General features: G+C 45.6%; 1 protein-coding gene across 3 annotated transcripts in view; it reads left to right on the top strand.

Moving 5' to 3' along the window:
* Positions 1-5,953: 5,953 nt before the first annotated feature.
* Positions 5,954-23,425, top strand: part of MAP3K13 (mitogen-activated protein kinase kinase kinase 13) — a 73,976-nt gene continuing 56,504 nt past the window's right edge. For all 3 annotated transcript variants that reach the window (XM_027878303.1, XM_027878302.1, XM_027878304.1), the window contains exons 1-2: positions 5,954-6,006; positions 14,763-14,877. The gene's annotated coding sequence lies outside the window, so the exon portion shown is untranslated. The remainder of the gene's footprint in view (positions 6,007-14,762; positions 14,878-23,425) is intronic.

Here is a 23,425-nt window from a genome sequence, read left to right as displayed (position 1 = left end):
AACGAGAAAGTTTGTTTAAAAGAAGCCGAAAGAGGCAAGTAAGAGCATGAAAAGGGGATGAAAGCTGCTGCTCTTCTGTTACAAGCTACATTGCAGCTGGCAATGCTCACTCTTTTGCTGCAACACGTTTAAAAGTGCATTAAGATCATCTTCATATGCTCAGGTAATTATCATGAGAAACTGGGAATGACCTGATGAGTTTAGGTGAACTAGACTTGTAAGACTCCCAGACCTGTAGAGTGTAAGACATCCTTTGGGCCTCCTGTGCCTGAGACCAGCCTAAGACAGTGGTGGCTCTGCTGCTGTTGCAAAATGCAGAACATGTAAAGCTTTTCTTAAGAAAGGATGTTCTTTGATGTTTGGTCTTTCTATACTTTCAAGCCTAATCAGCAAGACAGGATATTTAACCCACGAGAAGTTTCCATGGGTTGGAAAGAGAAATTACTTGTTGTTAGAATTGCCTTGTTAAGGCTTGACATATACCAGTGATCTCACACCTGGGGGTTAACAAAGCTTGAGATGGGTGTGCCACTGATAGTGGGGACAGGGAAGGTAGAATTTACGGGCCACAAGGACATTTGGCAGAACCCTCCAGGTAAGGAAGAAACTAATAAAGCCAAATCAGCAGCTGTGCTGGAATCAGCTCTGACTGGGTAAAAGGTAATTCTGGCAGGGGGCAGATCATGATCATCAACCAAGGAACTGACCAACCCAAAAGGACAGAAAGACTGAGCATGTGAACTAATTAATTCATGAAGTGTGGAAGGAGGAAACTCTCCAACATTGTAGAATCCTTCTTAGAAAAATATCAACTTGCAAAAATAGCTAAAATGTGTGTGTAAGTAGATTCTAGTGTTACAAAATGTATGCTTCACACTAAAATGTTATTTCAGAGAGAGATAAGGTTTTCAGAGGGAAAATTCCTGGAGGCTGAGGAACTGATGGCTTTTTGCATGGTTCTGTTGGTGTCTGGTTGTCCATCCCTGGTGCTTCTCCCTGACACAGGTGTGTAATAAGGGCTGGCTTTTCCCATGGGTTGTAGAGTGTTGGTTTCAACTATGGAGTGGGGTGTGTTGTACTCTGATTAGCTTGCTGTGGAATGTTAACTTGAAATGTTTTGATATCTCTCTATATTTTAAAAGTATCCACATATATATATATATTTATCTATAATCTCTCCTTTATGTCTCTTGGCTTTTAAAAGCCAGCCCCTGGGCAGAGGGGCTACAGCTCATTCCCTGGTCTGGAACAGGTGCAGATAATTTTAGAACTTGATTTGTGTGTACAGGAAGGTCTTTCACTCAAAGCAACCTTTATGGTTGCCTTTATATATCTGTTGCTTTTATATAAACTTTATTGTAATAGCTGTTGTGGTGGATCACTACACCTCTTCTGTTATTTATCGTGTAATGTTAAAAAAACAACCCATATCAGGGATAATACTCTGCCATGTTTGTAGAACAGCGTGTTTTGGGAGTTTATAGAAATAGTGTAAACGATGCCTCAAAGGGCTGCCTGGCCTGTCATGTTTTTATTAACCAGGATGAAACCAAAGATCACTCTGAGTTGTACTTTGTGTTTATAACTTACAAGTCTGGTTTATTTGTCCTTTAATAACACAGCTGCTGTAGTTGTGATAAACCAGGCCCCTGCCAAGCCAGGAAAAGAGAGCTCAGAGAGAAAAAAAAGAGAAGAAAGTTCTACAGTGCCATGGAAAGGATCCAATAAATGTTTAAGGCATATTGTTGTAAACCTTATGTTTTTGTGTTTGTTTGTTTTTGGTGTTTGTTTTTTTTCTTTTTCTTTTTTTCCTTCAAGAAAAATGGAGTTTGGTAGTAAGAAGAAGAAATGCATTTCAGTGTGCATAGCAGAAAAATTTAAAGTGTTTGGAGTTGTGGAAGGACCAAGTGCTTAAATCCAGCTCCCAGACCAGTGGAGGAAGATGAGTGCATGGCACAGGCCTGCTTTTCCCTCTCCGAGCAAGTTTTCATAGCAATGAGACCCGAGGCTGTGCAGCTCTGCTCCATCAGGGCTGACGCTGAGCATGGGGAGGGTGCAGGTTGCAGAGCCTGGGGGTGCACTCAGCCTTGGTAATGTGTGATCAGGATGGGCCAGGTTGTTCCTGGAAACTTTTGTGTTTCCCCGAGAGCCTGTGGAGGTTCCTCTCAGCCCTTCTGTTCTAAAGCTGTTGAGTGACTGCCTGGCAGTTTGTGCTTTGCTGGAAGGCAGCTGTGGGCTGTGACACCACAGGTCAGGGTGGCAGCTCCTCCAGCCCTAGGCCTGCCAGAAGAGAGGAGATCCCGCTGTTCCAGATCCCTCTGATTACTGCTCTGTCGACTACGCTGCAGAGATGGTGCTCAGAAAATCCACATGGCACCCATTCCAGCTTGGAAAAAGGCTTCTCAAACAATTTCCACGTCAAATCCTTAGAAACTCCTTTAGTAGAAGTGGAAATGAGGACAGATTTCCTCACCAAAGGACAGATTTCAATGGATGTGAATGTGTTGTTTTGTCTTTTGAACCCCTCAAAATGTGCTGTGGTAAAAGAAGATTCCTGCTTCTTCCTGAGCAGGAGCAACGTGAATGTGTCAAGTCTCCTATAGCCTCCTGGGATCATCAGCCTGTTGCGGAAGTGTTGAATGATACAATCAAGTACTTTATTTATAGGAGGCTCAGCTTAATTTTTATTCCAGGGTATCATTACTGCAAGGTACTCAGGAAGATGCAGCTTGATTTGCTATAGCCTTATTCACACAGAAGAAAAACCCCTGGGAAATGCTCTCTGACTCTTTGCACAAACCCTGTTCACTTCTGACGCCAGAGACATTGGGAAAGGAGGCTCTGCACTGATGTCCCAGCTGCAGGAGCAGAGTATTTCTGCTGAAACAACCTCTGAGGAACACAGGAGCTCTAAGGAACTGTATTGTGCAATTTGAGCAGAGATTTGTGGCAAAACCTGTGGTCACAGTGCTGAGAGAGGCAGGAACCCTGAAAACTTGCTTGTTCTTGACAGCAGCAGGTCTAAACATCAGGCCTGAATTATACCCTGGTGTTTAAACAAGGGCTTGGAGGGCCAGTTAAATCAACCACCAACTGTTTTCTGCTTTCCCTTTTATAGCCATGGCTTGTAAAATTCTTCTTTTGGTTTAAAAAAAAATTATTTGCTGTAAAAAGAGCTTTATAATCTTTTGTCCAGTACCCTGTTCTCTGCCCCCTCATCTTTGGTGAGAAATCTTTTACAAAAGAAGGCTGGGCATAATTAAATACAGAATTAACTTTGCTGCTGTTGATATGTAGTTAAAACTTAATATGTAGGTGAACAGTTGTGTATTCATCTCTGCACTCTCCCTTAGAAACAAAGAGCTCATCTACCTTTAAAATGTGTGTGTGCAGGAGTGGAGAGCAGTGACCCAGCTCTGTGAGCAGGGTAGCTGTTTGTGTGGAATCACAGGATGGTTTGGGTTGGAAAGGACCTTAAAACTCATCTTGTGCCATGGACAGAGACACCTCCCTAGGTCAGGTTGCTTCAACCTGACCTTGAAGAAGTTTTGCCTCATTGGGTCTTCACTCTCCCCCTTGGCTTCTTGAAACCCAGAGTCACCCCTCTAAAATTCCCCACTGCATCAGGCCTGCTCTGCATTTGTATATATTTTAACATCCAGACCTGCAAATACAAAGCCATGCATACATAGAGCTGGTCTAACATATTTGTTAGCAGTGTTCAAACCCAGTGTTTTCCCAGTGAGAGGGTCACCTGTTCAGCATTTATCTCCCTCTCTACTACTCTGTGCATTTCAGATTTAAATTATCTTAAGCAAAAAATGCCATTTTAAAGGTAGGGCTTTGATTTCTCCCTGCCAGATAAAAGTATCTGCCGGTTATTTTCAATAGTCTGTGGGTATTTCATGATTTTTAAGCTCAGATATTTGTGTGGATTCCAAGCAACACCTTCTGGCAAGCCGTGGTATTGCTTGTGCAGAAAGAGACCTTCCTGTTGGGATGATACAAGACAAAACAAGTCTGCGGAGGGATAGAAAAATGGAATGGTTTGGGTTGGAAGGGACCTTAAAGATCATCCAGTGCCATCCCCTGCCATGGGCAGGGACACCTTCCACTAGCCCAGGTTGCTCCAAGCCCCGTTCAACCTGGCCTTGGACACTTCCAGGGATGGGGCAACCACAGCTTCTCTGGGCAACCTGTTCCCAGACTATCAGTGACTTGCAGCAAACCCCCCTTGTGGTTTAGTGTGCAAATCACGGTGTGATGGACGTGGCTGTCACAGCTCCCACTGGGGAGAAATACAAGTGGGGAGTGTGATCCAGGATTCTTTAAAATGAGAACAAACATAAGCACTTTCTGCTGCCATACAGGTGTTGCTGCCTTTTTTCTTCCTCTGTGTGTGTGTGTGTTCATGCCACAGGTGCTGGTTTGCAGTGGACAATATCATCAAAAGCAATGCAGCACGCTATCAAAAAAATGCCCTAGCCAGCAAAGGATGCTTGCTGTCATCCCTATAAATGGTAACATGGATGTCAGTGTTCATCTTTGCCCTTTTAATTTACTCCATTTTCCCTCTCCCAACATCAAACTCACTGGCAGGAAACAGAAGTGTGAAGGGAAATCCAGAGCAATTTCAGAAAGCTTTCCTAGTGCTCCAAGTATCCCATTCCCAGACAGTGTGGGTGTCCCTAGGAGCAAGCTGAAACACTACAGGAGACATGGAAACATCCTAGGACAAAGAACATGGGGACAGTCCCTCCCTCACAGCATCCACAGGGTGACAGTCCCTCCCTCACAGCATCCACACATGGCTTAAGGCGCTGTTTTGTTGCTCCACGGAGCAATCCAACCCTCTAGAATAACGCGAGGAGTCAGAAATGAAGAACACAAGCTGATGGATACAGAAGGTGAGATGCGACATAAATGTTCATATAAATAAAAGCGACACAAGTCACTGCAGAGGGACGTTTCTTGCAGGAGACAGTAACAACGTCAGTGAGGACGAGAAAAAGATACATGTAATCAATAAATCCTCGCCATTTCAGGTTGTCAATGTAGCACTAAAGAAACTCTTCTTCCAGCAATAAATTACAATGTTAAAAGCATCTGTCAAAGCTTCGCGTCTTAGTATTCAGTTTGTCCACGCAGGCGGTGTTTTAAATCATCCCTCGCATCCCGGGCCGGTAATCTCAGTCTGTTGGGGCTGCTGTCACTGAGACCTTGGAAACGGAGGGACCAGGACCGAGATCGGGGCGACTCGACCGGGACCGGCCCCTCACGCGTTCCCGTCCGAACACCGCCCGCGCGCTCCCCAAGCCCCGCCCACCGCGCTCAGACCACGCCCCAGCCCAGCAGACTCCGCCCGCCGTCAATCAGACCACGCCCACTCCCTGCTCAGGCCCCGCCTCCACCCCGACCAGAGCAGCGTCCAGCGGGTCACTCCCACTTCACATTAGACCCCGCCCACTCACCCTCTCACACCCTGCCCACGCCCCTCCCCAGACCCCACTCCCTCAGAATCCGCCCGCACTCTCCTTCCAGACCTCGCCCACTGTGCTTCAGACTATCCCACGGCCCCTCAGACGCCCCCACGTCGCCTCAGACCCCCGCATGTCCCCTCAGACCTCTCCTGCGCTCTCTTAGACCCCGCCCCCGCCTCGTCACACCACGCCCACGCCCCGTCATACCACGCCCACGGCCCCTCAGACTCCGCCCGCGCTCCCGCTTCAGACCTCGCCCACGGCACTCAGACCCCGCCCATGTACCTTTAAATCACGCCTACTCACGCCTAGATCCCGCCCACATTCAACAGACCACGCCTATCAGATCACGCCCACACACCATTCAGCCTCGCCCGCGCTGGGTCAGACCACGCCCAGGCACCTCACTCAGGCCCCGCCCACCGCTTTAAAAGCCGCCTGCAGCCGGCGCGCTGCCGGAGGTGACGTGTGCGGGAGCGCGCGGGGCGGAGCGGAGCGGCCGCGCCGGCGGGGACGCGGTACGGGGGTGAGCGGGGTGCGGGGAACTGGGGACTCCGGGAACGGGCTGCTCGGTTACCCTCGGGGAACTGGGGGCTCGGTTACTGCCGCGCTCAGGGGTATTGCGGTGCTCGGGGATGTCGGCGTGCCTGGGTTACGGAGTGCCCGGTTAATGCGCTGCTCAGGATATCGGGGTGCTCGGGTATTGGGATGCTCGGTTAACGCGTTGCTCGGGGGTGTCTTTTGGGGTGCTCGGTCATCGGGGTGCCCGCTTGCCCATGGCGCTGAGGATATCAGGATGCTCAGGGGTATGAGATCCCGGGGGGTTCGGGATGCCCGGTTATTGGCATGCCCGGGGGTTCAGGGTGCCCAGTTATTGGGATGCCCGGGTGTTCGAGGTGCTCGGTTATCGGTGTGCCCGGGGGTTCAGGGTGCCCGGTTACCGCGGTGCTCAGGGCGCCGTGCTCGCCCCGGTGCCGCCTCTTCATTGCCCTGGCTGAGCCGGGAATTGCCCGCTCCTGTTTTCGGGCGCGGGGCTCCCTCGCTTGTGTTATATACTTTAAAAAAACGCAGTTTTTTTCCTCATTTAAAAGAGCAGCCAGAGTTGCTCCCGTGGCACCACCGAGGTGCGGGGGACGCCTCTCTTGAGGCGGGTGAGCAGTCACGTTGTCTCCGCTGTGCGGGCAGGAGGAAGCGTCGGAGTAAATCTCCGGACAGAACCTGGAGCAGATCCCGGCGGAGATAAGCTTGTGCTGTCTGTCCTAATCCCGTCTGAGCAAAACGGCCCGCGGGCCGTTGACAACAACAAAAATCAGTGCGGGCTTCTATGGCTTTGTGCCCTGCTCGGTAAAAAAAATACTAAGTGTAGGAATTCTGATGCTCCTCTCACCTGGCAGAAGTTTGGGAGGGTGGAAGAGATGGATTGAGTGGGTATTTCAGTTGGAGTATCTGGCTTAGCCTTGAGAAATGCAGCACTTAAATTGGTGAGGGAAGGCAGGGACTGGAGTAACAGGAAAGGGGGAATGGCTTCACACTGACAGAAGATTTAGATTGGATATTAGGGGGAAATTCTTCCCTATGAGGGTGGGGAGGCCCTGGCACAGGTTACCCAGAGAAGCTGTGGCTGCCCCATCCCTGGAAGTGTCCAAGGCAAGGTTGGAGCAACCTGGGCTAGTGGAAGGTGTCCCTGCCCATGGCAGGGAGTGGGACTGGATGATCTTTAAGGTCCCTTCTGACCCAAATCATTCCATGATTCTATGGCAGCCTTCTTGTAGGGAAGGGCACTTCTCAGGGCAGAATCTCCTACCTCTACCTTATTTTTGCTTAGTGGGTGGAGGTGGATATAAGTAACTCTTGCAGGCTCAGTGCAATGAAAATAAGACTTTCTGGGAAAACAGATAAGAACCTGCCTCTTTTCTTATTTGAGCTTTGTGGGAATTTTCCTGCTGGAAACTGCTGAGGCCTTGTTGTGACCTCACTTGGAGTTGTTCTTTTATCCTGTAGTTTTACTAGTTCAGAGATAGAATGATCTTAACATACTGATCTCATTCTCAAAGCAGAGCAAAAAAGTCAAGGTGAATACTTTCTGCATTCACTCCAAAATGGATTTGAGTCCTGATTTGATTTTCCAAGGAGGCACAAGAGCTGTGAAAACTTCCATTTCTTTGTGGTAACAGTGTGTATCAAGAAGTGTGGAATTTCAGGAGCAGGTTTAATATTATATTACTCCAGAAAAGGGAGGGCCCTGTGCGCCTCTTTTCTGTCCCTCTGCTTGTCTGTTTTCCTTAGTTCTCATGGACATGTGTAAGTGGTTGTGTGGTGGGCTGGATTCACCTGCCAGTTAGCACCACATGGAAATGGAATCCGTGGAGCTGTCTCTGTCCCTGGGCTGGTGCATCCAGCAGGGAGAGGCAGGTCTGCCCATTAGGCAGGTCAGGGATCAAAACCACTTAAGCTGTTCCTGAAAGTGTTCCCTGAGGCTGCACTTCCCTGGACAGGCCTGGTGTTTGTGCTTTGGCTCTTTGGTGGTGTTACTTTGTTGTTTTATTCTGGATTTTTTTAGATGAGGGCTGGGCACAACTGTCTATCTCCCTATTTCCTAAGGTGGCCCTGACCCTCAGCTCCCTCCCTCCACTTTTTCACTGTAGAAATGCTTTTATTTTGTTTTCTGAAAAAAATCACCTTTTGGGTGGTGACAAAACTTTTTGAAGCATTAGAAATGTAGAACTGGAGAATTTTTATCATTTTACCTGTGGTTATTTATTATCACCAGCACTCCATTGGAATCACTGCTAAAACAGATGCTCTTATTTAGAGAACAAATACAGTATTTGCTAAATGTAAAGATAGGAGTGCTAACAATAAATGAAGAAATCACATTTAGACACAGAGAACAGGTGGATGAAGAATTGAAACAGGTGTAGGGAACAAGAAATTACTCTCAGTTGCTCAGTTTTGGTCTGAACTGTATTTTAACAGCTGTTTCTCACATTAGAAAGATCTCTGTCCAAAAAGATGATAAAAGATGAGACTACTGGCAAAAACTTACATCAGATGCATGCAGAGAATGTTTGTTGAATATAAACAGTTTGGCTACCTTCACCAAGGCTAAGAACAGTTAAATGTAAAAAGAAATCACTATTTACTGTGTTATTTTAAAGTCTGTCTTGGTACTCATGGATTTTACTCAGGTATTTTGTGGAGAATAAGTGCTTCTCCTGGTAGTGTCCAAGAGTCTTATATAAGCCTTTGTGACATAGTTTGATGACTTAATTGCAGTGTTAAAATACTGCTTCTGGAGCAAGTGCTGAATTTCCAGACCTTGGTGTGGTTTAGTTTTAAATGCTTTTTGCAGTGGGGCTCCTGACCCTGCCTTGAATCTGCTCTGCAGTTTACAAGTGCCATTGTTTAGGTTCCTTTCATGGAAATATTTTAAGTCCTTATTAGAATTATTAAAGCCGAATCTAACTGCTGTCTCTGTAGAATTTACCTTGACAACTTATGATGGAGAAGATAACTTGCCTTATTTTTTTTTTTGGTAGAAATGACAACGTAAGCGTTGATAAGCTCCTATATCCAGTATTCCAGGTGGGTCTCAGCATTGCAGTGCTCCAGTTAAATATTGACTTGCTGTGTAGGACTTTGGTCTTGGGCAATCCTTGCTGAAATTGCAGCCAGGAGAAAGGTATTGTGGCAAAGATAGTCACTTGAAATCACCCCCTGCCAAACTAGAGCCGGTCTGGATGTGGGGAATGGTCCTGAAGAGGCTCCTAGTGTTGAGAGTCTCTGCTGGATGATGCGAGTGGATAACGACGTTTGTACCTGGCTGTGGGGGCAGTCCTTATCTGTCTCTCTGTAGTGAAAGAACTAGACTTTGGGGTCTCATCATCGGTGCCAAGTCTGGTGGTCCTTTCTAATCTTGCCCTTATTCATCCTGGTGCCTCTGGCTGGCAGGAGTGGTGTGTGCCAGGAGCCCAGCTGGCAGGAGGTCTCTGCTCCAGGACTGTGCCTCCCACTACAGAAGGCTCTTTGTGCCTTATGGACACGTGATCCCCTGAAAAAATAAACATTTCTCCTCCTTGCAGAGATTTGCTTTCAGATATGAACTAAGCATAACTGTTCCAGCGTTTCCAGCCCGCTCCATCCCTCTGTGCTGTTGTGGGCTTTCTTACAAAGGTCTGAAATCTGCTTGCTAAACTTCACTGCAGATAGAATTCCTCTGGAACTGAGAAGATAAATTTTGTTCAGGATGTGGTGTGTATCACTTTGACTGCTTTGCTGTGGGGAGCTCAGCATGCAATACAGAGCCATTTATATTCACAAAAACTCCTTTTTTTTTTTTTTTCCATCTAAGAGACTTTGTGCATGGGGGGGTATCTTAGGCTTTCTTATTTGCTTGTGGGCAACAGGAATTTCAAACTAATCAGAAGGTTTGTAGCAAAAAAAGCAAACAAGCAAAAGTAATCTACAGTGCTTTAGGCAAAGGAATTTCTTCATCTTTTAGTAGTAAAAATATTTTGAGCTGTTTATGTGTGAGGGAATAAGTTATTTTATATCTTGAAGTCTTTTTTTTCCTGTCAGAATCTAGTTCTAGGAAGATTTTCCTCCTGTGTTACTGGAAGAAGGTTGGGTATGTCATGTGCCAACTTTGTTTGCTATAAACTGAGGTTTTGATGGAAGAAACTTTTTTTTTTTTTTTCAGGATTGGGTTGATGAATCCCGTTTTTAACTTCTTATCTTTGAAACCCTTTCCCTAAGCATGATGGGTGTGAATTGAATAACCTGTAGGGTAAAAAGGGGCTCAGGTTTTTAGCATTCCTTTAATTTTTCCTGCTTTGTGAGTGCGATGTTGTGGTGTGACTCACCCTCAGGTGTGTGTCACAGATGTGTGGCTGCTTGGTGTGACTGAGGTCAAGATTTAGGCTGAGCTCCAGATGGTGGCCAGAGGATTACTTGAGAGCTAATTACAAGAGTTCTTTGTCTAAGTCTGAATAGTTACATCACAAAGATTCTTCTTTAGTGATTCATCGGGCAATTTAGTTGGGATAAACACCACAACTTTTTCACTTTCTGATGAAGTGTTTTTCCCTTTGCCCGCCTGGCTTGTGTTGAGCTGTACCCCAGCACTTGCAGGCTGTTTTAATGGGCATTCACTTCCCGACTTTGACAATAGGATCTCTGGCATATTTGAACTCTGGATAACTCTTTTTCTCTGCATGTGTGGCCTACATTTCTCCCTGCATCCATCTACAGAGCGAGGGAACCGCTGTGGTGGGAGCTGCGAACAAAGACCCCTGCCTGTGGTTTATTCAGGCATAGACTGCTTTGAGTTAGCAAAGCTATTTTTGGAGTTCCGTAGGGGAGAAGGTGGTCAGGGTATCCAACCTTGGAGCTGAGCAGAGTCAGCTTTGGTGTCACTGTGCTGGGTCTGCTGGTGGTGGAGGATCCCAAAGGGGTGTTGGTGAGGTCACCCGACAGCAAACTGCTGAGAAAACGTTCATTTTACTCTCTTGGTTTGTTATTGTTGCCAGGAAACACCTTGTGCACATTTTGGAGGTTTGTGAGTTGTGGCTGCTCCTGTCGTAGCTCAACAGATTTGCCCTGTGACTCCTGGGGAAAGGTCATCCCCAGCATCCACATCTCCAGATCACGGTGCCAGCCTGTCTTGTCAGGGTGCATTGTCACTCTCTTGGAGGGTGCCTGGTGCTGTGGCCACTTCAGCTGTGGCCTTTGGTCTGTGGCAGCATGACTCAGTGCTAAAGGGGATAAAATTTCCTCTCCATTTTATCCTTCCCTGTTTCTGCAGTGCTCAGGTATCCCTCAGAGAGGAATTTCCCACTCATCTGTGTATCCAGTGCTGGTGGATTCTGGGGAAGCCAGACCTGAACCCAGCCCAGCACCTCAGTGCTGGTGGAAGAAACGGTGCTGGGGTCTCTTGATGGTGGTGCTGTGGACCTCAGGGATGCCTTAGTTTTCATAGAATCATTTATTTTCTATCTGTTTTTCCTTATAACAACCTGAAGTTCACCATATTGCTCAGTGGCATTAGGACACTCCTTTGGGAATGAACATGTTTAAAGGTTGCTTGTTAAATAGTTAAAAGGTTGCTAATTAAATAGTTGTAGGGTTGCTGGAAGGACTCCTCTTTTCCTGGCTGCAGTCAGTGTGTCATACACCTGACACAGAGTCCAGGTTCCCTTAGAAACAGAGCACTCCTTTAATGGGTTATTTATATTCCTGGAGGTGCAATGTCCTGTAGTTTGGATGGACTTTCCTGTCTCTAGGGGGAGGAAATACTGGTGCTGCTGCACTGATTTGGGCTGTTCTCCTGGCTAGAGACTCCTCCTGCCACCTGATGGGCAGAGAAAGGTGCTGGCTGTAAGAGGCAGGTATATTTTTGTGTTCAGTCATCCATTGCCTGTTCCTGGGGGCAGGAGCTCTCTGGGAAGAGATAATCCAAGCTGTTGATGGGCTCTGTTTAGTGCATTCAAATTGAGGAGCTCAGTAGGCTGACCACTGAGGGCAGACCTGGATAGAAGCCTTCTAGCACTGGGAACCTTAAGGAATGTTTGCACAGTAATCCCCCCCTGTGTCCGAGACCAGAGTGTACCATCTGCAGCAGAAAGTCATCCTGATGTGTCGTGAGAGATAAAAGGATTTGCCTGGGTTTTCCTTAGCTTTGTTAGGGCATAGCTGACCTAGGGACCAGCACTGTGAGCTAACTGCTTTCTTGGAGTTCTGAACACCCTGCAGCAGCAAAGATCATTCCCCAGAATCCAGGTGTGAGGTGTGGTCAGTGCCATCTTCAAAACCCAGATTACCGTGAAGTCTCTTTGCCCTCGTTTCCAACAGGAAGTATCTATTCTCTCTCAAGAAATGTAGATCTAAGCCCAGGCATTTTGGTTCATGGAGTGGGAGGCTATTTATTGTATGTCTGACCTCAAGCTGCCTGCTGCTCAAGGTCCTACCCCACGTGATGCCCAGTGTTGCATCAGATGATGGATGGGGGATTTTGTTGATTCCCTCCTGACCAAGGCATCCTTAAACCTTCTATTTTGAGAGGCCCATATGGTTGCAGAACTGAAAGAAAACCCTAACTTTGGGTTTGTGTGGTGTCTCATGGGCTGGTGCTGGGAAGTTCTTGACAATTACAAGAGCCCTCTCTTCTCCAGTGTGTACCAGGAAAGGTGGTAATAAAGAACTTGCTCAGCCTCTTTATGCTCAAGGAGTTGAGTGTTTTCTTTGAAGGTTACAGGACTTCATACTCCTTCATTTCCCTTCTTCCCTGGTAAGTCATGCTATTTCCAAGTTACTCCCTAAGATTTCATTTCAGTCTTCTTGCTGAAACCTGACATTTCCAGGACAGAGGTGCAACACTTGTATGTTGAGAGAGGGCTTTTTTTCCTCCCCCTATAATTGGAGGATTAAATCTTCCAGACGTTCTTTGAAGCTACTACTGAGAGAGCAAGGCTATTGTCCGGGTGACTTGGAGGTACATTACAGACTCTTAGGAACTTGTTTATGCTCTGTGTGATGAGAGATACTCCTTGTCCTCCTTTCCCCCGGGCTAGCTCAGATTGTGGTGATAGCATTAGTGAAGAACACTTCCAAGTCTGATGTCACTCTACTGCAAAAACCTGGAGGTTTGCTGAGACACTTACCGAGCACAGGGACTTTGCAGAGTCATCCAGGAATGAAACTGCACTTTGTGAGGCAAAACGTACCGAGACTGCTGCTTGCAGTGAGGGAGGACTCTGACACTCATTTTGAGAGAGCTATGAGAGGGAGCTCCAAGCAGAGCTACATGTACATACATGTGGAGCATGTGTGAAGTTACCTGACGTTCAGGAGAGGTACCTTTAAGCACTTTAATCTGTGTTGTTTGTTTGACACTCCGCTCCTCTTTTTGTGGTTCTTTCAAGCTCCAGCAGCGAATTGAAAGGACTGAGTTTGGGATATGTGCAAGACCTCCGTGCCTGTGAGCCTGCAAAGGATTGTAGGACTTGCCCTGTGGATATTCCCGAAGGGGGAAAAAGTTCTTGGGGGCACTTTGCAACTCAAGCAGCAAAGTCTGAAAGTGGAAATGGACAGTAATTAATAATACCAAGCTGTAATTATTGGGAAGGAGGTGTCTTTTCCTGGCTAGTGGGGACCTTGAGAGTGTGACCTGAGTAATCTGAAAGGGTTGGAGCCTGGAGCGGCTTTGTGACTCTTTCACAGATGCTTCCAAAAGGACACAACATTGATAACAGGAACTGCAGGATGTGCTGTGTTGAAATTTTATCTGCCTGAGTAGCTGCTAGTCCAATTCCATTAATGTTTGCATATTTAATAAACTTTTAATGCTGGATTTTAATGAGTTGGCAGTTATCTCTGAACACCCAGCAGCAGCAGCAGTCAGAGTCTAGGTGGCTCTCAAATGCAGATTTCCCTCACTTAGAAGACATGTGGCCTTTCCTTGGGCAGTCAGCACTTGACAGGCTATGGAATGCTTTGATTTGGTTTGTATTGATGTACATCAACAGTGAATTCTTAATTTGGATGGAGCCCTAGGGTTAAGTTTTTGGGGGAGGAATCTTTTTGAAAAGCCGGATGTAAGAGAACATGACCTTGGTTAATCTCGTAACACACCATTGATCTACTTGGGATGTTTCTTGCTAGTGATCTAATTATTTTGGCTGCAAAATGGGACTGCCAGGGAAATTGCTTCTAATGTGGCATTTGCTCTTATATACTCCCAGTGCTTTTGCTTTGCCCTTTTTTTTTCTTTTTTCCAAATTTATATCAAACTCTTCCTAATCCTGGGCAGGTTAAGAAGTGCCCTGGCTGTGCTGCACAGTTGGAACCAAGTGTCTCTGGGGTTAAGGAAGGTAATCAAGGCAAAATTCAGCAAGAAGTGCATGTTTGTGCTTTTGAGGTAAACCTAAGTGTAGTTAATATGTCAGTATGTCAAATCCAGCAGGCAAGGTGAAAAGGGACTTCTGATAGCACAGTGTAATTCTCAGTTCTGGCACCAGTATGACTTTTAATAAGTCCCCTGCCCATTCTCAGCCTTTAGGATGAATTCTCAATATGCTGCTGTAATGTCGATGGCAGATGTGTAAGCTATGAGGGTGGCAGGAAATAATTCCTTACAGCCTTCTCTGAGATAAGACAACGGTGATTCAGTGACTGGACCCATCAGATGGGTTTTAGGTGACCTTTCAGTGGGCCTGGTAAAAAGCAGAAAAAATCTAATGTTCATCTGAGCCATATTTTAAATTGAAGTTCTTTTTATATCTCTAGAGCACCAGTTTGGGAGGAAGAGCAAAGAGGCTTAAGGACAAAAACTGATGGACCATTACATCTTCCAAAATGACTCTACTCACACTTTTCTGCTGGAGAATAATGTGTCTTGAAGGTGAGTAGGTTTTGTATGTGACAGAAGAGCTGTGTGATGTCTTGGGCCTTGACCATCAGCATTCCCAAGGACAGATCCATCCTCGTTTCAGCTTAGCCTGACGCTGCCTCTCTGGGCTGGCACAGCCCATGGAAATGTGCTTGTGAAAATAGGTATTTTATCACCAGGAGAAATATGGAGGAAGTAGGTAATATTTTCCACCATACCAGTGAATTATTATTATTAATTTGGAAGCCTTTGAAAAAGCTGGAGTGCTTAGTGAAAGGGGTGAGCCACTGGGAAAATGGGTGTCTTTTTGGTGAGTGGAGAAAATGCAGGTGCTTTATTTGCAGGATGAGAAAGTTAAGTTTGTAAGGCAAACTTTAGTTTAGTTTGGTGAACGTATTAAATTACATAAGGCATTTGCAAGTGCTGTTCCAGTTGTACCTCAGATGATACTTTCAGTGTTCAGAAGAGCTGAAGAAGTGTGCTTGTTATCAAAGATGGTAAAGTAATTTCCCCAAAGTAAGGAACATAATGCTTGAATGAAATTAAATCAAAATTGTATTTTGTAGAGGTTGTGGTATCTTTTATGTTATTTTTGTACTCAGCCCCTTAGGGCTGTAGGCAGTGACCGTACAGTTTTGTTTTAAAATCCTTTAATAACAGAAATCAAAATGGGAAATGTTACGTAAGTCCTGCACTCAACATTGAAATAAAACCAAGGTTTCTGAGACAGTTAAGTTTTAAAATATCTTGGTTTAGACTTTACTCTCGCTTTATAAATAACACCTAAAAGGAAGCCATGTAAGCCTAAGTTTGCCTGCTTAGCAGTATTAATTCTGTTTTTTTTTTAAATTAGGCTAATAAATTTGCTTTTCTGTTGGTTACTTTATTGATAATTATTTTTTCTATGTTTTAGTATGAGCCAGGTAGCAGCTGTAAACTCAAAGATAATAGTGGAGAGTAAGTGGTGAAACACGAGTGGCTCTCAGTTGTCATTCTGTCTGCACAGGTATTGCCCTAAAATGTTCAGCATTGGCGTCACAGGCCTTTTTTGTGCATAAATGCTTTTCTGGGTGAGGAAAAAGGCCGGGCAGAAATTCAGCCTGAACTTTTTTCCTGTGTTTTTGTAGATTTGCAGCTATGTCTCATTAGTTGACTGAGTTTCTTAAATATCTGTATATTTGGTAGCACTGAGAGCCTCTCAGGAGTGTAGGACTTGACAGAGGGATGGGGAGATGCAGTGTTAGAGGGCTTAGTACATGAGGCTTGTGGCTGGAGAGAGAAATACTGTTCACATTTACTGGTGCTCTTTGGTATCTGATATAATCTGCTGTTGTGGTTTTGCTCTGGGTTAATTTGCTTTCCACCTCCTACACAATTACTACGAGCTGAGAGAAGGTTTATGCAGACAAAAGAGGTAAGATTTGGGGAAAATAATATGAGTATTTATTACTAATAAAATAAAACTACTAAAGAATTATAATAATTTTACTTAGGTTAGGTAAAAGTGCTATGTATTTACAGAAATATTTTTTTTCCCTTTATACCAGTTCAAGGAGGAGAAGCAGTTTTATTTTCCATTTTCTGGAGTTTTAGTTTTCTTTCTTTAGTAACTTTGCAGCATTCTCATCGCAGCTGGAATTTTTCATTCTCCTCTCTTGCTCTGTGTCAGCCTCCAGGGCTGGGCTTATCCCCCTCCTGGGCTAAGACCGAAGGCTGGGGGTTACCCAGGTCCTGAAGGGTCTTCCTTCCATAGGCTTGCAAGGGGACACTTGCTTACTATGGATCTTCTTCCACAGGGTTACAGGGGATAATGGCTTAAGAGTTCACCCCTGTTTCCCTAGGGAGGTCCCTCCCCATGGGAGAACAGTCCTTGATAGACTTCTCAGCATGGGTCTAGGATGGATTCCACACACACATGGATACCAACATCTCACCTGGGCCACCTGGCTCCAGGGTGAGGTTTTCTCTCTTTCTCAGAGTTACCAACCTTCAGTAGCAGTATGGATTTCACACACAGATTCCAGTATCCCACCTGAGCCGTCATCACTCCAGCGATGGCTTTCTCTCAGGGTTACAAAGTTTTCGTCAGGACTTTGCCTCACCTTAGTCCTTTTCATGAAGCCTCGGCTTCCTCATGCATCAACTTACTCCAGTATAGGCTCTTCCACAAGCAGCACGGGGGTCTTCTCACCCCAACCAACTTTCTAAAAGTAACAGGGATTACTTTTCAGTCTTTTCCCTGCTAAACGGAGAGAGCGAAAAGGGGGGGAGGAAGCAGCAAGCCCCCCCCCCTTCGCACTTTACTTCTCTTGCTGCAGCTTCAGCTGCCAGCTTGACCTTGGAGGCTCTGTTATCTCTTGGCTGGAATTCTTCCACAGCGGTTTCTCGTCTAACTAGTCAGTCTTTTAAACTTTTTTTTCTTCACTCTCTTACAGAAGAGAAAAGGGGGCTTCAGTGCTACACTTGTCCCCCCCTGGCCCAAGCCGGGGGAGAAGAGGGCCTTGGCCCTCCTTGGACCGGCTGCCTCTCTCCTACATGGCTGCTGCCCCTAATTTTAACTGTGCAACAAGTCTTCTCTTCCGTTTTCTTAAAGATGTAATTAGCAAAGGCATCACTGAATTTTTGATTGTTTTTTTTTTTTGTCCGGAAATCACCTGGACAAAACCATCCTCAGTCCTAGGGGCTGACCGACTGGGCAAAACCATGACATCTGCAGAGCTCTGCATAAAAGGATGGAAAACTGAAAGGCCCGAAGCAAAAGGTGTTAGCGAGTTCTGAAATGCTCCCTTGTATTGACTGTTGTTTTCCAAGTGTCCTCTTCAGATATTATCAGTGAACTTCTGGCCAAAAGAATCTGGAAAACTAGGGAATCTCACCTGGAAATACTTATTCTGGTATAGTCTGTATTTTTCTGTTGTGTGGATGAACAGGAATATCTCCTCTTCTTTTTGCTCTCTCCTCTTTCTTCTGCTTTCCCAGCCTGTGAAAAGTGGCACTTGAATCTGTGGAGAAAGATTGTGCAGCAGGGTGGAGAGAGAGAGGGGAAGAGTGAAAAGAGGATATTTTTTGCTGCTATAAGGCCTCTTTGTTCTCCGAGGTCAGGAGGAGCTGAGCTCCCAGTGATTTCATGTGCTCTTCTGTTACCTGTTCTCATAAGCCTGAAGGGCTGGATCCTCCTCCCTGTGAGTCACTGAGTAAATATCAGGCAGTGCTGGTATTCCTGATACTGCTCTGAGTACTTGTGCCTATTTCTTGTGTGTTGTTTACTTGCTGTTTTCGTAGCTGCTATCACAGCCCAGCAGATTTTGTCAGCACAGGGGCTTCTCACGGTGTGCAGCTGGACAGAGACACCTGCATTGGAGCCAGGAGCTGTTCCAGCCCTCTTCCAGCATGGATTTTCAGTGGTAGCTGGCAAATATTTGGAGATATTTCCAGTAAAACAGTTCGTTCCGTTTCTTGGCTCCTGATCAGGGGCAGCATTGTGGTTTGCCAGATGGCCCTGCGAGCTGGGTCTGGTGCCTGCTCCGGCTGCGTCCCCCCTGCAGGGCAGGGCATGGTGGGGGGTGCCTGTCCGGCATCCCGAGGGAGCTCTGGAGCCCTGGCTGGCCAGGGCTGGCACGAGCTGCAGCTTTCAGCCTGGGCTGGCTGTCAGCACAGCTGGGTGCTGCAGGCAGGGCTCAGGGCCCTGTGCTCCAGCAGCTGCTGCAGATGGGGGTGGCTCAGGAATGATCACAGCACCCTGGAATGGTTTGGGCTGGAAGGGACCTTAAAGCACATCCAGTTCCAACCCCCTGCCATGGGCAGGAACGCCTTCCACTGTCCCAGTTTGCTTCAAGCCCTGTCCAACTTGGCCTTGAACACTTCCAGGGATGGAGCAGCCACAGCTTCTCTGAGCAACATATGATGGCATGGTGGTGTCTCCTTTAGCATATCTGAAGCTTCTATGAGGGGACAGGAGGCTTCAAGAGTTTGTGCTCACTGGGAAGCTCTGCTAGGGAGGGAATAGGACATGTTCTCCACTGGCCCACCCACATACCATGACTGGCTTCCAATGTGCATGCATTCTAATTTTGGATAACCACTGGGTTTTGTCCATGGTCTGGATTTGTGTCCATTTTTTGTGTGGATTAGACTGTATCAGTCTTCTGTCCTATATGGAAGACCCTGGGTAGGTGTAGATGTTCCTGGTAGCTTCTTCCCCTTGCTTGTCTGCCGCTGATACATTGTCACTTGTGGCCTTATGGGATTTGAAAATGTCTGTGTTTCTGGATAAAATTCTCATCTCATTAGGAGAAAAATGTGCCACAAGTTGACCTGAATCTGGACCAAACATGGACAGTTTGAACCTTCGGCAAAGACTCACAAATTGAATGATGTTGCCAGCCCAGAATTGGTTACCTTCCTTATTTTCTTTGGGAGAGGGGAACATTTCAAGTGCTGGGTTTCTGGGACCACTTTGGGGGAGCTGACCAGGCCACTGGAGACTAGAGCTGTGGGGCTCTTTTAATTCCACCTTTGCTTTTACTTATACTGTCTTCAGGGCTTTGCTTATCCCTTTCTACCATGGGGAGCTCTTCCAGCCACCTCTAGAGACACTTGAAGTCCAGCTAGTCCTGTGGTTCTGTCTTTCCTGGAGATCCTGAAGGTTCTATGGTATGAACTGAAAACCCAGTAGATGCAACTCAGCTGTGGTACAGGCAGTGTGAGCAGCCTGGGACACAAATGATCCATCAGATTCATCCCCACATTGGTTTTATATCCAGTGTTCCAGCAGTGGGTTTGACAGCTTGGCTGCTGGATACACGTGTGCATTTTGGGATATTTCAGTTGCTATGTTGGGAACCATTTGTTTTGCTTCATCTGGATGTGAAATATTACCACTGTGGCCTGATAGGATCCACTTAATGGCACAGTGTACAATCAGCATCAGCCCGAGGTGAGCTATTCACTCACTGCACTGTAATTAACTTGCTAGGAACAAAACTTCAGGAATTCCTGCTCTGGGACCTTACTGTGCCAGGAGGAACCTGCAGCCCAGCTCTGTAGAGAGTCAGTGTCCAGGCTAAAAGCCACTGCATGTTTTTCTTGTATTAAGATCTGCTATCAAGAAAATAATTTTTGCTAAGCAGAGCACATTAAGCTGACATTTAGTTAAGGGAATAAACTGTAGAATCCACACTGGAGGGAAAAGGGTTAGATTCAGATTCTTTCACATTCCTGTGATGGTTTTTCCAGCTGGCAAACAGTTATATTTTTATGGTATATTTTCCCTACTTTTAAATATTGTGTGGATGTATTTAAAACCATGTTTTTGATTAAATTCTGGTCATGTGTAAGTTCTAGATACTGATTGGTATGATATGGGTGCAGCAATCAGTTAACTGTAGCTTTGCCAGGTAGCATTGCCTTCTACGTCACCTTATCGATTAAGATATTGTTTCTCAAGCACTTGCCACCTTAAAACAGAATTACATCTCTATTAAAATAATATTTGCTCAGTGCTCCCAAGTAAAGGAGAAGTTTAATTTTACTGATAAAGGACCACGACCAAGTTATCTTCAATTCATTTACTGCTTGACTTGGTCTCCTTTCTGTGGTGCCTTAGCCTGTTATTTTAAGTAGCTGTGTTTGGAAAACTGCTTAGTTCTGTGTTCTGATGTCTGTTACCACAATTTATTATTCCTTGAAATCTAACCACTCTGAGTTGATGCATCTTTTTTTAATCTCAAGTTTAATCTCTGGTTTTCTCTTTTTAATTTACACAACCTTGATAAAAGCAGCCAGGTTATGCTGGGGTCAATTTGATGATAATAAATTCCTTCTCCTTCCCGAAGCCAGAGTGTAAATGAAATAAGCTAAATGTGCTGGCTGTTCTTCATGCCTTTTTGTCCAGTGCAGAAGAAAATTAAGCTGTTTTGACCTTTCTCTGACACTTGTAGTCAGTGAAGATGAGAGCAGAGAGAGCCTTTGTAAAAATAAATGAAGTCGATATTGGTCTTTCTAAAATTGTTATTAATGTGCTCCAATGAAAGTCCCAGCCTGTGAAGGCAAGTGCAGGCAATCTCAGCTGCTATTTCATCTACCTCCAAGTTTTTGTTCTACCTCTAGAGCACTTAATCACAGAGGTTTTGGGGTGGTGTCTCTGAGTGGGTGCCATGCTGTGGGTGAGCTGTGTCCTGCCCTTCCCCTGGCACTGCCAGAACATCACCTGGGCCGAATCTGAGCAGGGCTGGCTGAAATCAGGGGCACTGGGGGCTTGGGCCCACCTCTGTCAGTGATACATATCTATGAAAAAAGGCTTACAATAACCTGGAGGGTTTCATAGAGTCACAGAATGATTTGGGTTGGAAGGGACCTTAAAACCCATCCAGTCCCATCCCCTGCCATGGGCAGGGACACCTTCCACTATCCCAGTTTGCTCCAAGCCCTGTCCAGCCTGGCCTTGGACACTTCCAGGGATGGGGCAGCCACACCTTCTCTGGGCAACCTGTGCCACGGCCTCCCCATCCTCACAGGGACGGATTCCTTCCCAAAATTCACTCTAAATCTTTCTTCATTTAGTTTAAAACTGTTCCACCTTGTCCTGACATTCCTTATGCCTGCGTTGTTCATTTCAGCTGTGACTTAGGAAGGAAAAACTGAGTTTGCTTGCAGTTTACTCAGAGTTTACCACTCTAACAGTGTGTGTGCTGCTCCTTTGTATTTTGCTGTTACATTTGAAGAGCTGAGCTGTGTGCTCTAAGGTGGATTGTGTTCTCTCCCCAGAGGGCAGGTAAGAAGGGGACAGCTGAATGTTTGTGTGACCAAATGTTCCACCAGTAGCAGGGGATGCTTTATCTCAGCCCAGGTGTTTCCAGGTCTGACAAAACTCCTACTGCTTCTATATCCTAGACAGCTGTGCTTGCACTGGCTGACTTATCTTAAAAGTGGTTACATTGGTATCTTTATTTGCTCTGCCCTATGCTGATACCAGCCCTCATCCAACTCTGTGTTTCCAGAGTCAGGATGGGCAAAGTGGAGACTGCAAAACGAGCTGGTGCTTAATTCCTTGCTCATGGATAGGGTAGTATTTTACACTGAGAACCTGGACAGCATAACTTAGTGGTGAACTTGAATTGTGGTTGGTTGTTTCAGGCATAGACTCCAGGAAATTGAAACCAGCCTTGATTTTTTGGCTGATAGAAGAGTTTCAAAGCAGGTGTTGTGACACAAAGCAAAGGCTTTTCTGGATGTGCTTCTCCTCTGGAAATTCCTATTACATTCATGGAACATGCTGTCTCTTGCAGTTAAAATGATAGCCAGTCCTTAGGAAGTGCCATCTGAAAAATGTGAGGGATTTGCTTTCTCACAGTACAGAAACACTTTGCATCCCTTAAAAAAATTGATGGTGCAATGGCATTTATATTGGACATCAGATAATACAAAGGCAAGGTCACAGTCTGAGATGAGTGTAAAAATTCCTCCCCTTTGGTTTTGGTGGCTGGGTGTGATAGTTTAGGTTAAAACAGGCTGAGGGAGTGTTTGTGTAGCCAGCTTTTGAAAGCCAAGCTTTTCAACTCCGTGCCTAAACTTGTGGAGACAATTCTGCATTTTATTAGTGTATAATATTTACTAAGGCTTCTCTTCTTGAGTATTATAAATGTTTCTGCATGTTTCTTAAGAGGATGAAGGGGGGGAGAAACCCATCTTGCCTGAGAAATAAGTCTGTTTTAGGGTTAGACAGAAACGTAGCTTCTTTGGATCTCTTGGAACGAATGCTGTTAAATAGCTTTTCTGAATTTTTTTAACACTGAAGGATTTTCATACAAAAAGTTCTCATATATATATATGGCTATAGACATGTCCAGTAAAAATGGGCAATTTGATTAAAGCATGAATTTAAGGAAGCGTTAGGATGGTTGCCTGGGGCTTCAGTATGATTTTGCAGTGCTCTGGATGGTTAATACAGAATAGACTAACTGCTAGGACAGAGAAGCCCAGAATAATTTTCCTTGTCCCAGTTAAGTCAAGAACTATTAGAGCAGTGGAAATAAGGTTTCAACAAGAGAGGAAGAAGGGGTGAGGGATGTGGCAGCTCTGTCTTGCTAGTGAGAGGGGAGAGGACCAGAAGTTGGAACAGAAGAAGGGTGAGTAGCAGTAACCAGTGAAAACAGAATAATATTGCATGTAAGTGGATTAGGAATGATTTTTCATTAAAAAAACCCTATGAATATTTTATTTGCAGTAAGATGTGCAGGTCAGAGGAATATGGGATTGTCCTTGACCTGCGTGTTCGTCAGGAGAGGCTTCTTCTCTGCTCTCAAGGCTGATGCTTGAGCCATCACAAGCCATTTCTCTCCAACCCAGTACCACCAAATTGTGCTACACTGGCTACACCCCACGGCTTTGCTTCCCTGGTGCTGGGAGCACAGAGAGCACAGCAGCTCTGGTAAACTCCTGAACTTTGGAGGAGTGACATCAAGTACTTTCTTAATGTACCTTTCTCACCTTCTTTTCCAAGGATATTGTATTTTCCTCTTGTCATGTCTTGAGATATTTGTGACACTGCAGTAGAAGTAAC

This window comes from Empidonax traillii, unplaced genomic scaffold, assembly GCF_003031625.1.
Source record: "Empidonax traillii isolate 1590-97213 ecotype Southwest subspecies unplaced genomic scaffold, ASM303162v1 scaffold40:size2234952, whole genome shotgun sequence".
NCBI classification, from domain to species: Eukaryota; Metazoa; Chordata; class Aves; order Passeriformes; family Tyrannidae; genus Empidonax; species Empidonax traillii.
Note: the sequence above shows the minus strand (reverse complement) of the source record. Positions and strands in the feature narration are given on the sequence as shown.